Genomic DNA, 14,490 nt, shown 5'->3' with positions numbered 1-14,490 from the left:
CCAAAGGCATAAACAATGTTAGTTGAAGGATTATGATTTCGATTATGTTCTTAAATAATTTTCTCTTCCTTTTTCTATTTTCTTTTCTTTTTTCAGAAAGGCCTCCTTAGCATAAGGGATTACCAATTAAAAAAAAAACCAAACAAAAAACCAAACTTCTTCCCAGTGAGAGGAGGAATTTGAACCCAAGTCTCTGTGCACTCACTTGTTTATTCACAATGCCATATTGGCCCTCAATAACATAAATAACAAAATCAAGCCTCCCATTGTTAGGTGGATCTTGAAAAAGTATCAAAAGAGCTTTTTCATGTCAAAAAGTCTCTTAATCCTAGTCCTTCATGTGGGTGAAATGCCATCATCACCCCCTGCCTCTGCAGAGCAGTCTCACCCAGCCCACACTCCAGTGGGTTCCCTTCATTAACCAAGGTGGGAGGAGTGGCTTCAGGTAGTATGACACCTTGGCTGCTACCAGAATTTCTTCTAAAGCCCAGGTGTAAGGTTTTTTTTTTTTTTTTAATTTTTATTTATTTATTTGTTTTGCTGAGGCAATTGGGGTTAAGTGACTTGCCCAGGGTCACAGAACTAGGAAGTGTTAAGTGTCTGAGATCGGATTTGAATCCAGGTCCTCCTGTCTTCAAGGCAGGTGCTCTATCCACTGCCCACCTAGCTGCCTCCAGGTGTAGGGGATTTAATGAAGGATTAAACCAGAACAGCTGCTCCATCCTGAAACCACTTCCTTCCCTAGTTCATGCAGACCGTTATAGATTCCAGGCAGAGGGAAAAGCAGAGGATGTGGGTCCTAAGGCCTCTTCCTCTTATGTAGGCAACACTAAGTTCTCATTTCCTAACCTTGAATATACTGAAGAATTGACATCAAAGGTTCTTTTTGGGAAGAAGTGGAGAGGAATAAACCTTGGATTTCCTTGGTATAGTTGAGGGAGCCAGTGACCTCTAAGCTCTGGGTTGACTGACTGCCAAAAGTTTTAGTTGGAACAGATCTGCTCCTCTCAGGCTGGTGCAGTGGGGCATCAAATGCCCACTCCAGGTAAGAGCCTACCCTCACCCCCAAGATGCTACTTGTTTGGGGCATCCTTCCCTCCTCTTATTGATAATCCCATGGGTCTCCTTCACCCACGTCTCTCCCGGGATCCCACGATTTTCTATCAATCCATATCTTTATCTCCATTTCCCTTTCTATCACCCTGTTTTCCCTTGTCCTCTTCTCCCTTATCTTTGTCGTCATGTCTCTCTCCTTCCCCCACACCTTTATCTTTCACCTTCACCTATTCTCATTCTGAACTTCTGGGCAGCATCTTTTCCCCTTTGATCTCACAAGTTAGAATGCAATCCTTTGCCTTTTTGAAAGCTGGAGTTGTAAGAGGTGAGATGGAGTGGGGAAAAAACAGGAAAAAATATATGGCAAGTGGTACGGGATGATAGATTTGAGAATTTCCTATAGCGCTTTGCCTTTCCTCCTTTTTTCATCCTTATCTCACAGAGATTACAGATAGAGACCTTGAAAAAATCTCAGAGACCAAGTTCTATTAGAGAGCTCTCATTTAAAAAAAATCTAATCTCTCTAATTTTATCTAATTCTCCCCTTATACAGGTAAGGAAATTGAGGCCTGGGGCTCTGTAGCTTGCCCAAGGTCACATGTTTTCATCTGAAACCAGGCAGAAAAGTATCAGAGACAGGATCTGAACCTATATATCTTCAATTATAATTAACCCTTACATAGAATAGATGGAAGGTAATGACCCATTACCATTTTATTTCAGATTTCACAGCCAGCTCTCTTTGCAATGGATTTGGAATTGGGGGGTGAGTTTAGTGGTCTAAACCTTTTTGTTGTAAAAACCAGAAAACGGAAGCTCGGGAAGTGAACTGGCTTGCTTACATTTAGTAAGCTCTTACTGTGTGCCAGGGACTATGCTAAGCTCTGGGGATTCAGAGAAAGACAAAAATTGTCCATGATTCAAGGAGCTCATATTCCAACGGGGGTAACAAGTATGAAAAAGATGAGGCGCTTGTGTCTATAGATCATACATGTATTGGTGGCTCTGCATCTCTACCGAGTTCTTCAATGATAATTAACCCTTACCTAGAACAGATGGAAGGTAATGGCCCATGACGATCCTTTGCCTCTGAAAATGTGGGGCTTGAAACTGACCAACTGAACTGGGTTCAGGGTTGGATGAGCATCCCCTTCCCCCTTTAATTTGCAAGTTTAGGAAGGCTGCAGAGATCCTGCTCTAGATCCGCTTCATTGCCTTTGCGAAGGCAGGGGCTGGAAAGAAGTGTTGTGTCTGCCAGGTGGGGCAGAGCTGAAACCAGATTTTCATCCCCCTTCCCTTCTCTTTCCTTGTCCCCTTCCCTTCCCCCTCTTTCTTCCCTCCTCCATACATATAAACATTCAAATACTCCCATATATACATGTACACACTCATAGATAATTACCGAAGAGACCAGAGGCTAGAGATGCATGTTTACAAATAGAGTCACTGAATCATAGATTTCGGGAGTTACAGCATCTAGTCCAGCCCCTACCAAACACAGGAACTTAATTAGCAGCATCCTGATGAAATGGTCATCTGGCCTCTGTTTAAAGATCTCCAGTCACGGGAGGAACTCGCTCTGTTCCCAAGCAGCTCATCCCATGATTATGAAGCTCTCGTTTTTAGGGTATTTCCCTAGTATTAAACTGAACTATGCTTCCCTTTGATTTCTGCCCCTTGATCCCTATTTATAGCCGGCTTTCTGGCAGAACGAGCCTGTCCCTCTTCTTCACGAAAGCTCTGCAAAGACTCAAGACAGCTCTTTACTCCAGCTCACTATGCCCAGTTCGTTCAACTTGATTTTCCTATAGTATAATTTGGACTCTCTTCACTTTCCTGGGCACCCTACAATGCTCTTCTGAGATGTAGCACCAGACACAGGGAGCTAATGGGTCTGAGCAGGGCAGGGAACAGACGGATCCCCTGCTTGGCTCTGGATATTTCAACTTTTTGATAAACCTCTAACTCATCAATGTGGGTGTTCCCTGCAAATATGTAGATTTCAACCCATTCTTACCATGTCATCCTCTGCAATTTGTGTTGTGTCCTGCAATAAATCGCCCACAGAACATGCCTCAAACATACTGGACTCCTTCCTCCTTAGTATTTTTTTAATATCAGTTCGTCCCTCTTCCCCCTTCCCTCCTCTCTTCCCCTTCTCTTCCCCCTCTCCTTCCCCCCTCTCCCTCTGTTCTTCCCCCCTCTCTCCCTCTCCTTCCTTCTTCTCCCCCTCTCCTCTCTTCTTTCCTTCCCCCTTTTTCCTTTCCTCCCTTCCCCCTTTTTCCTTTTCTCCCTCCCCTTTTTCCTTTTCTCCCTCCCCTTTTTCCTTCCCCCCCTTTTCCTCTTTTCCTTACCCCTTTTCCTCTTTTTTCTCCCCCTTTCCCCCTTGCCTTCCTCCTCCATTTCCTCCCTCCCTCTTTTCTCCCTCCCCTTTTTCCTTTTCTCCCTCCCCTTTTTCCTTTTCTCCCTCCCCTTTTCCTCTTTTTTCTCTCCCCCTTGCCTTCCTCCTCCATTTCCTCTCTCCCTCTTTTCTCCCTCTCCTCTTTCCCTCTTCCCTTCCTTTTCCCCTTTCTCCCTTTTTCTCCCTTTCCCCCTCCCCCTTTCCATTTCTCCATCCCAGTGTCCCCAAGCGCAGGAGCTCTTCACAGCCCTGATCCTCCTCCCCGTCAGTGGGCGGGGCTTTGTGCTCCCGCTCCACTTCGCTGCAGGCTGATTCGCTTCTCCTTGGGCCGCTCGTGCGCCCCGCCCCTCTCCCGGCACGCCGCTGCCCAGGCCCCGGCACGATCGGCAGCTGCAGGGCCAGTCTCCCCGGCAGGGGATTCCGGCAGGTCCCACCGCGGCTGGGGATGCCGTCCCTCCCTTAAGGATTCCCCATTCTAACGTGGGGTAGCGTGAAAGAGGAAAGGGAGAAAAAAGACCCGGAAAGGGGGATGGTGTGAAATAACGAGGGAAAAGGCACTTTGTGCAGAGCGGATGAAACCCAGCCCAAACCCCACTGCCGCTGGGGAGCCTGCCCCCTGGTGCCCAGGGAGCGTATTGCTTGGCTTTCCTCCTGTTCTCCCCTGCTCCAGCTGCAGGCTCTCCCTGTATCCCAGCGCTGGAAACCAGGTCGGAGCTTTCCCTCGCAGGCCATTAGTCAGGGGCCGGCAAACCCAACCGCCCGACGCCGTGGGTGAGACTGAAGCGTCCGGAGTTTGTGATTTATCCGAGATCCCGAGACCAGAGAGCTTAAGCTAGTTTCCAGCCTCTCCCTGGGCTGGGAGCTATTCTTCCCCTCGAGCTCCTCGATTCTTTCCGAACTCGGTTCCAGTGGCTTCGAGAAGACTCCATTGTAGGAGTCTTTTTGCTCGTCCCCCTCCCCCCTCTAGCTGTGATTGCCTTCCACTCGGCTTCCTTCTCCTCCGCACATACCCCACAGTCCCATTAACGCCATTAAAACGTAAGCCTCCCGAGGGCAGGATGGCTCTTGCTTTTTTGTACCATCAGGACCCAGTACAATTTCCGGGAGCGTAGTAGGTGCTTTATACATGGTTGTTGATTGACTTAAGTTTCTGAGCCAGGGTGTAAACCGAGGACTTGCCCTGCTCTGTTCCCTGTCCTTTCATCCTTTTCCGGATGAGAATCTGACGCTCCCAGAGGATTGAAGGAACTTGCACAGCTTCATACAAGTCCCAGAGCACATTTTGAACCCAGATCCTTAGGCTCCAAGTCAGTACTCCTTCCACCTCACCTTGCTGCTGTCGGGACAGCTGCGAAGTAAAAGCCCTCAGGCCTGGGGACAAAAAGGCTACCAGACTGAAAATGTGCCTTTAATCTTTACCTGGCTCAGGAAGCCCTGATAAATGAAGGGCAAGGGAAAGGGAGAATTGCATTAGAGGCTACTCTGGGAGCTCCCCTGGTATTAGTGTCTGGCTTCACCAGGAGCCCTAACCCCATAGAGATCAGTTGTCAGACAATAATGCATTCTACCCTCAGGTCACTTTAATTAAGGATTAAATTGTTTTCTTTATCTCCCTGACTGGAGGATTTGCTGAGTTTTTTCTTCCTTTTTTGCTTGTTAAAAGCAGGCACCTAAGCGCCCTCTGAAGCTTTAGATAAGTTCCATCTCTCCTGCTGTCATCACGTATTTTATTTAATATAAATAATGGGTGTGCACGTACTCAAGAGTCCACTTTGGATCCAGGAAGCTCTGAGTTCAAGTCTTCCCACTGACATCCTGGCTAGGCAATGCTGGGCACACCCCTTACCTTCTCAGTAGTCTAGGCAATTCTCAGACTCTCTAGTTTGTGGAGAACCTGCCTGCCCACCTGCATTGATAAGAGAATGTCTTCACTTAGGATTTTCCTAATCTGAGCAATCACAAGGGCAGTCCTTATTCTGCTGCCCAGTGCCTAGGAATCCCTCTTTCTACTTCTTTCTAATTATCTCTTATTCTGCAAAATATTATAACAGGAAAAGACCTGGATTTCTGTAATTCTCTGTGTGACCTTGAATAAATCCGTTATTCTATTTCCTTTTCAGGCAGACTAATATTTACCTCTTAAAATCACTGTGGGGAAAATATTTAACTATTGAGCCTTGTAGGAATGGAAGATCTCTGTGGTCACTCCCGGTCTCCGGATCCTAATTGGAGGCAAATTTGATCACTCCTGGTCTCCAGATCCTAATTGGAGGCAAATTTGATCACTCCTGGTCTCCAGAACCTAATTGGAAGCAAATTTGATCACTCCTGGTCTCCAGAACCTAATTGGAAGCAAAATTGATCACTCCTGGTCTCCAGATTCTAATTGGAGGCAAATTTGATCACTCCTGATCTCCAGATATCATCCTAATCGGAAGCAAATTTGATCACTCCTGGTCTCCAGATCCTAATTGAAGGCAAATTCGATTCACTCATACAGAATGCTGATTCGTTGCCTTGGTGGCTTAAATTTCATTTAGTCTTCACAAGTCAAGTTCCTTCTCATCTCTTAAATGCTGAGGGACTGGCATGGGTTAATGCAATGGTCCCGCCTGTGCTGTTCAATTCTTTCCAATCACTCCCTTCCCCCACTCCTGCTAGTGACATATCGCCCTCTCTGAATTAGTTTTTTACCCATTTTACCTATACAGACATCCCAAAAAGTCTTAATGCACTTTTAAGTTGTATATTTACATACTGTCTCCTTTGGCTAGATTATACATTTGAGGAATGATTTCATTTTTGTCTTTATATTTCCAGCCTTAACAAAATCCCTAGCATACAGGAAGTGCTAAATAAAAGCTTCTTAGTTGTTTTAAGTGATTTTAGCAAGCTAACATTTTTGTTTTAGGTTTTTTGGCAAAAAGGATAAATAATCACCAGCAAGCCTTATTAAGTACCTACTGTGTGCTAGACTGTGCTAAATGTTGGGGAAATAAAGGAAGGTAAAAACAAGAGTCCCAGTTGGCTAAGAGCTCGTTCTAATTGTGAATTCAGGATCTATAGACAATTATGTATATAAGGTATGCAAAGGACAAATGGAAAGTAGTCCCAGAGGGAGGGCACCAGCAGTGGAACATCCTGGAAAAGGGCCCCCTGTAGAAACAATATTCACATATAACTTATTGAATATGTCGCTTGTGCTAGGGGCTAGAATGGGGATATTTAACAGAGAAAAATTGCCTGAGTAGGGTTCAATTATACATTGGAAATGTACCTTCATCATACTGCATTATCATAGAAATGACTGCAGTAATGAGTGACTATTGAACTCCAGGAGTTTCTCTATGCATTTGAGTGAAGTTCCCTTCAGTTTTTAACCTTGGAAGCTACCCATCATTTTTCTTCCAATGAAGCTTTGTTATCGTTGCTTTTCAGAGTGTCTGATTCTTTGTGATCTCATTGGGGGTTTTCTTGGAAAAGATAATGGAGCTGTGCCCGTCTCCTGCTCATTTTACAGAAACTGAGTCAGACAGGGTCAAGTGACTTGCCTAGGGTCACACAGCTAGTGAATGTCCTCAGCAAGATTTGAACTGGGGAAGATGTCTTCCTGAGTCTTAGCCCAGTATCCTGTCTATCATGCCACCTAACTATCCCCTTCAATACATCCCTTCTGGGCAGTTAAGAAGCCACAAAAGGAAACTGCCGACTATAATCATGTCTTTCTTTTGACTGTAGATAGTTATCATTTAATATCTGCCATATATGGGGACTAGATTGAATTCTCTAGGATCCCAAGCATGATTGCTAATATTATTATTGTTGTTTTACAGTGATTAAATCTATTAAAAAGCTTTATAAGAAACTTAATATCAAACATGAATACAATCAAACTTGCTTTGTAAATATTTACATTGAAGTAAATAAACTTCATTGCATAAAATGTCATAAAGAGTCTTTTAAAGACATTTCATTTGAGTCTTCATCAGGATTTTTTTTTCTGTCTAAATTTCCACCCATATCCCTCCCTTCCCCTCATCAGACAGCCATCCCCCATAATTAAGAATTTTATTAGCCTCCACTTTTCTTCTAGGCTTGTCACTAATGTATATGCTTTTTTCTTCACTGAGTCAACAAGCTTGAATTCGGCACTTGTTGCAATAAATGCTCATTATTGGGGAAGCTCCCAAAGCTCCATTTAAGGGGCACAGCCCCGATTGCCCTAATATGAGGCTTTTCTAATTTCTCCCCCAGATTCCTTCAAAGAGTGCCTCTCTATCCCCCCTTTTAGCCTCCTTTTCTGTGTTGCCTTCACTATTAGATTGTAAGCTAATCTTGAAGTCAGGGAAGGTCTTTCTTTTTCCCATTTATATTTCTAGCATTTAGCACAGTGTACCTGGCAAGTAGTAGGTGTTTAATGTTTATTGACTTTATTAAGTGACAATGAATTGTACTAAGCATTGGGGATACAAAGAAAAGCAAAACCAATCCATGCCCTTAAGGACCTGAGGTTCTTATGATGGAGGTATAGGTAACTGTACAAACAAGATCTATGGAGGATAAATTGAAGGTAATCATGGGAGACACCGGCATTAAGGGGAATTAAGACATCATTGAGTTTTCTGACTCCAAGTCTAGCATTCTATCCTTTATGCCATTCAGCTCCCTAGAATCCTGGGAAAATCTCAGTTTCTCTTGTAAGAAACAAAATATTTCAAGTTTAAGATAATGACTTTGTGAAATACTGCCTTGAAATGGTGTCCTTAAGGTTCCTTGCATATAACCTTCCATTTCCAAGGGTCCCCCGTGACTTAAACACTCCCCCTCCTCAAAATGGAAGGGATGGAAGAGATGACTCCATCTCTTAGCTCTCCTGGTTTCCTTTAAGGCTCAATTAAAATCCCATCTTTTACAAGCAGTATTTTCCAGTCCTCTTTAATCTTAGTGACATCACACCCATGTTATCCTATAATGATCTGTTTGTACATTTCTTTTGCTTGTTTTCTCCCTTATTAGTGTGTGAGCTTCTTAAATGCAAGGACTCTTTTTGAGGTTGTTTTTTGCCTTTCTTTGCAGCTTAAGCGTTAAGTACAGTAACCGACACATAGTAGGAACCTAATAAATGCTGGTTAACTTAATCTATATTGATTCTATATTGATTCTGCTAATGATCTGGGTGGGATTGTTACTATCTTGTGCAGGATTGTGATATGGGGCAAGGACACTGGAGTAGATGCTAGAACCCTAGGTTCTTCTACTCGATGAGTTAATGTCACCTTGGGCAAGCCAAATTCCCTCTCTGGGCCTCATTTTCTGCCTCTGTAAAATCAGGGGGCCCCCTAGAGTCTCTAAGGGGTCCCTTCCAGCTCTGATTTTATGATTTGCCATTATACCTCTTTAATGGAGTCTAATGTACTTGGGCTGGTCTAGAAGAAAGAGGATTTATCTCCATGTTTAAGTGATTGGGATGCCTATGAGATATTAGAGAATAAGATGGACCGCAAGAGATGTAACCCAACACGGGGAGGGCTTCTAAGTGAGCAAGAGACAAAACAAGCATTCATTACCCTGGAACCATTTATCTGCTTAGAGCAGATTAAATAAATAAACATGTGGGAAAGTGCATTTTAAAAGAGCAGAATTAACTTCCTGTCAATTGGAGAAAGGCTGACCCAGTGAAAATTTGTGTTGGTGCATTTACTTGTCTACATGGACTTGATGCATTATGTTAATGTGGGCAAGATACACTATAATTGCAGGCTCATTTTCTTTCCTTGAAATATGCCAGCTTGGGTCATGTGTCCCATCATGGAGTTGAGTGAGACGTGACACCTGATTGAATGTGGGGAATCACTGTTGGAGCTCATTTTTTCTTGAGCAGTTGTTTAAGTTCTTCTCTCTCTCCCTCTCTCCCTCTCTCCCTTTCTCTTTCTTTGATGAGGCAATTGGGGTTAAGTGATTTGCCCAGGGTCACACAACCAGAAAGTGTTAAGTGTCTGAGGTCAAATTTGAACTCAGTTCCTCCTGATTTCAGGGTTGATGCTCTATTCACTGCGCCACCTAGCTGTCTCGCCCCTTCCCTCCCTCCTCCCCTCCTCTCTCTCTTTCTCAGTTTTATCATTCATTCAAAAAAACATGGAAAGACTTGGATTTATGAACGATGATGTTATCCATCTTACAGAGAACAAACAAGTGTAGGACAGCCTCACATAATGTATATAAATGTATATGTCTATATGATATATATTTATGTAATCATATGTGTGTAAAAGTGTGTATGTGTCCATGCTTAATTGTAGCCTTGAGGAAGGTGGGAGAGGGGAGAAAAGGGGAAAAATAAGTTTTAAAAAATGCACAGCAGAGAACAAAAGAAAACCTACAAGGAAACGAAGAAAAGATGGACAACTTTGAATACAATGTGTAGTACTCATATATGATGGCTTCCTTGAAATGGAAATTTATTGTATTATTTTTGAATCCTCATGTTCTGAGTACATGGTGATGCTTTTTCTTTTTTTCTTTTGTATAAAAGTTTTAAATGAATAATTTGAGATCCAAATTCTATCCCTCCTTCTGGTCTTTCCCCCACCAATTGAGAAGGCAAGCAATCTCCTATGAATTAGAGTATATTTTTGTAAGAGGATCTGTGCAATTTGAAATCATGGGGTATGGACATCTTTCTTACAACAAGTTAGAGTTCTTAATAGTAGTTGGTGGATCTGCAGAGTTCCCCTAATAAAATACCTCATAAATTTGATGGCTGCTGTTTTTAAGCCATAGGCTGGGTTTTGGATGACCATAGGTATTATGGGAGAATCAGAAATGGATAAAATTTGAAGCCATAAAATTTGGGCTGAAGTTCTTACTCTTATAACTTATAGATGTTTAAAATTCAGAAACTCACAAATATTGGTTGTTTTGATACCTTAATTTCTTGAAAATATCCATGCTTTTTAATGATAGCAAAACAGCAGTGGATAGAGCTATAGCCTTGGAAAGGGGAAGACCTGAATTCAAGTTCCACGGTTCCCTGAAACTCCCCAGGACTCTTAAGCTGCAGAAGTGCTAACTCACCTTGATGGGAGTTATCACAGATATCTGTCATTGAAATCACAGGTTCAGTCCCTTTATTGATCCTATTTAATCGATATCTTTTAAATTACAGCAGTCAAATCTCTCTGCTTTCAGCAAACTAAATCCTCTTAATTTATAAATAAAATAAAGCAGGAATAATTAAGTGAAAACATGATACAATGATGACATCTTGTCCCCTTCTCTGCCTTGAAGAGGGAGCTGTTTTCATTATCTCTTTTTCAGGATATTCATTTTTTAGTGAACCAGAGTTCTATGTCCTTTTACTTACTATCTGTTGCTCTCTTGCTTCTGCTTAGTTTGTTCTTTTACATCAGTTCACATAAATCTTCTCATACTTGTTTTGTGAGAGAAAATTTTATACTTTGTTTTAGGCACAAGCTTGTCAGAACACTATTAATTTAGATCATTATAAATATGAGAGAGTGGTCAATTATTATTATCTGTCCAAAAATACTAGTGATATTGTTCACACACACACACACACACACACACACACACACACACGAAGGGAGAGACAGAGAAATATGAACAGCAAGGGCAGGTAAAGCCACCACCACCCAAGGTTCTGAAAATCTCTAACAAGCCATTCCAGAGTTACAATTATAACATTTCTGAAAAATAACCATAATTTCCCAATGAGATGAAACAGCTCAAGGAAAGTTCAGCTAATGTTTCGCTTCGTTCCACAGTACAATAATCACAGCTTTCAGCATAAATTGGAGAATAATTTTCCTGAAATCTTTCAATCCCTCTTAGACTACTCCCTTTATAAATTCTCTTTTCGGACTGGTCAAAGGTGATTCAAGACTCTTTTATGAACATAATTAATCAGGTGCACATCTTTTGTTTAGTGTGAACATTATCTTTATCCGGTTTTAGGTGGATTATTCAAGGGTTGCTTTGCCTCTGTATGATTATTACTCTGATAGAGGAGTTCTTGCTATTCTGGGAAGAAAGAAAGGAGAAGGACTGTTACAAATTTATTATGAAGGATTTCTCTTAGTCCAAAGACTAAAATCATTTAAAAATACAGTTCTTAATATTTTAAAAATATTTGTAATTTCTTACTGCTCAATAACATTCTAATACATTTAGAACAGACTTTTTTCCAGCCATTTCACACCCCCCCCCAATGGCACTTATTTTGGTTCTGATGCTTTACTACTATAAAGATGCTACTATGAATATTTTTGGTAAATATGGTGGACTTTGTTTTTGTTTCTAATTTCCTTGGGGAATATTCCTGGCTCTGCCAAGTCAAGGGGATGGAAAGTTTACTTTCTGAAATAATTTCATATTAATATCCAGAATGGTTACACCAATTCCACTGACAATGTGGATGACAATAGGGGTCAGTACACTGACCACGACCCCATTATTAAGTATTCTCATTTTTGTCAGACCTCAGGACTGTTTTAATTTGCATGTATCATTTACTTTCAGTTCTCTATTTCACTGAATGCTTATTCCTTTGAAGATTTCAACCTTTCATTTTAACTATTTTCAATATTTTTCTAATATGCTTCTCTTCCATTTTCAACAGACTGCACTAAATATAATTTAATCTTTCCTGAGGGCTTGGGGTTCTCATTATAAACGTCAACACTGTATTATGGTGTAATACAATGATCCCTTGAAGGGTGGTATGTCCTATAGGCCCAGTAAGAGCGCCAAGTAAAACAGTATTTTGATCTTGCAACCCTAATATAAGCATATTTATTTGTTACACATGTTTTACTATATTAATATATTATGTCCTTTATAAAACATGCACAGAACTAGAAATTTTAAAGGATGAGCTATATGTAATAAATAATATTTTAACATTTTTATTTTTTTCATTAGTAGCACAAAACCCCTTTTGGAGTTTTAAAATTATTAATAATAGTTTAAGGAAAATGATGTGATTGAATGATCTTCATTATCTATTATTATTATTATAGCTTTTTATTGACAAAACATATGTATAGGTAATTTTTCAACACTGACCGTTGCAAACACTTCTGTTTCAAGTTTTCCCCTCCTTCCCTGTACCCTCTCCCCTAGATGGCAGGTAGTCCCATACATGTTAAACATGTTAAAGTGTATGTTAAACACAATATATGTACACACATTTATACAGTTATCTTGTTGCACAAGAAATCTTTATTATCTTAAAAAAATCCCTGTGTAGAGCTAGAAAAAACTAAAAAGAATATTTTTATAAGTATTCAGTTAATTTGCTCAACTAATCTAGCCACTATATGATATACACATACACATACACACACACACACAGTGAAAAACATAAAACGTGTCTGTGATTTCAATTCAGAAAAAGTTTTTAACATAAATTCATTCCTTATACTTCACACGGTTCAGCTCAATACATATCATGTTAATTTCCAGTTCAATTTTTGATAGTGTGGTTGTGTTTTTCAATGACTTAGTTGCTGGCAAGTCCAGTTTGGTTGGATTATAGAATCAGTCAGTCAGTTGATTGATGGTCACTAGGTGGTATAATGGATGGAATCCTGGTCCTGAAATTAGGAAGACTCATTTTTGAGTTCAAATCTGGACAAGTCACTTAACTTTGCCTCAGTTTCTTCGTGTGTAAAATGAGTTGGAGAAGGAAATGGCCACCCCTTCCAGTATCTTTTCCAAGAAAATCCCAAATGGGGCCACAGAGAGCCAGACATGACCCAAACCAGAAAGCAACCACAACACAATAGGGCTGTCTAAACATTGCCGACACAGAGAAAGGCAGAAAATCAGTCTCTAATTTCAAGGCATACACGGTCTAATCATTGCACCTAATGGGACAATATGTGAACAACTGTGTCCAAACAAGTTTTATGCAGAGTAAATTGCAGGAAATTAATTGAGAGAAGGTACTAGAATTAAGAGGATTTAGGAAAGGCTTCTTGTAGAAGGTGAGGTTTCAGCTAGGAATTGAAAGGTAGGAAAGATGGGGAACATTTTATAGTTTACTAGAAAGACAGGCTGGGTGAAGGTTGTGAGGGATTTGAAGCCAAACAGACGAATTTATTTTTGATCCTAGCATCCATAGGGAGTGATTGGAATTGATTGGGGTGGGTGTATGTGTGTGCACACTTGTGTGAATGCATACATGTGTATGGTATGATCAGACCTACATTTTAGGCAAACCATTTTGGTGGCTGTAAGGAGAATGGACTGGAATGGGAAGATGGTGCAAGGAGACCGAAAATGAAGTATTATATAAAGGTATAGAAGGGGTATCTGTGAAGGCAAAATCTTGGAGTTGAACAATTTTGAGTGCTGATGAGGTTTAAACTGTGATTGGTCTCGTAGCTGATTGAATTAGAGAAGAAATAGAAGTCATCAGAAATGGGTTGTCATAAACTTTAAAGGAGTTGTTTACTGATGGTGTGTAATGACCACACAGCACCCAGGATACTCCAGAATCAGCCAGAATCAGGTAAAGCAAAAGTCCTCAATCTTTATTCTCGGTCCCCAGATGCAGGATTGGACAGGATGGAAGCAGATTCTCTGCAACCACCTTCTCCTCGTCTACCTCAAGAGTGTGTCTTTGGCTAACTTTACTCCATTCCCTAGTCCCTCCTACATATACCAATCATTGAGACAGTACAGATAGTGGAAAGGACCATTTTCCAAGCATATGCCCATAAAGTATTGTCCAATCAGTAGTTAGCCTCAAACGCTCAGCAGTCCTGACCTCAGTGCATCCCAATAGTTTCAGCCCTCTACAATGGTGACAGAGGGAAGGTCTAGAACAGTAAATGTAGAACTAGGAATATGCTGACTTTAAAAAGTCACTTTTGTGTTAGGATTGTAAGAGAAGGAACAATCAAAATCGAAAAGGCTGAGATATCTTGTCTCTTTGTGGAATCCCTTTATATGATTCTAGTAGAGAAAGGAAGAACAGAAACTCATGGGATGCAGTCGTGTCCTAATGT

The 14,490-nt window shown here is 41.1% G+C and overlaps 1 long non-coding RNA gene across 2 annotated transcripts in view; it reads left to right on the top strand.

The window, feature by feature from the left end:
- Positions 1 to 14,490, top strand: part of LOC127558633 (uncharacterized) — a 65,275-nt gene that overhangs the window by 50,273 nt on the left and 512 nt on the right. The gene's annotated exons all lie outside the window — the stretch shown is intronic.

Source organism: Antechinus flavipes, chromosome 4 (genome assembly GCF_016432865.1).
Source record: "Antechinus flavipes isolate AdamAnt ecotype Samford, QLD, Australia chromosome 4, AdamAnt_v2, whole genome shotgun sequence".
NCBI classification, from domain to species: domain Eukaryota; kingdom Metazoa; phylum Chordata; class Mammalia; order Dasyuromorphia; family Dasyuridae; genus Antechinus; species Antechinus flavipes.
This window is presented reverse-complemented; position numbering and strand designations above follow the sequence as displayed.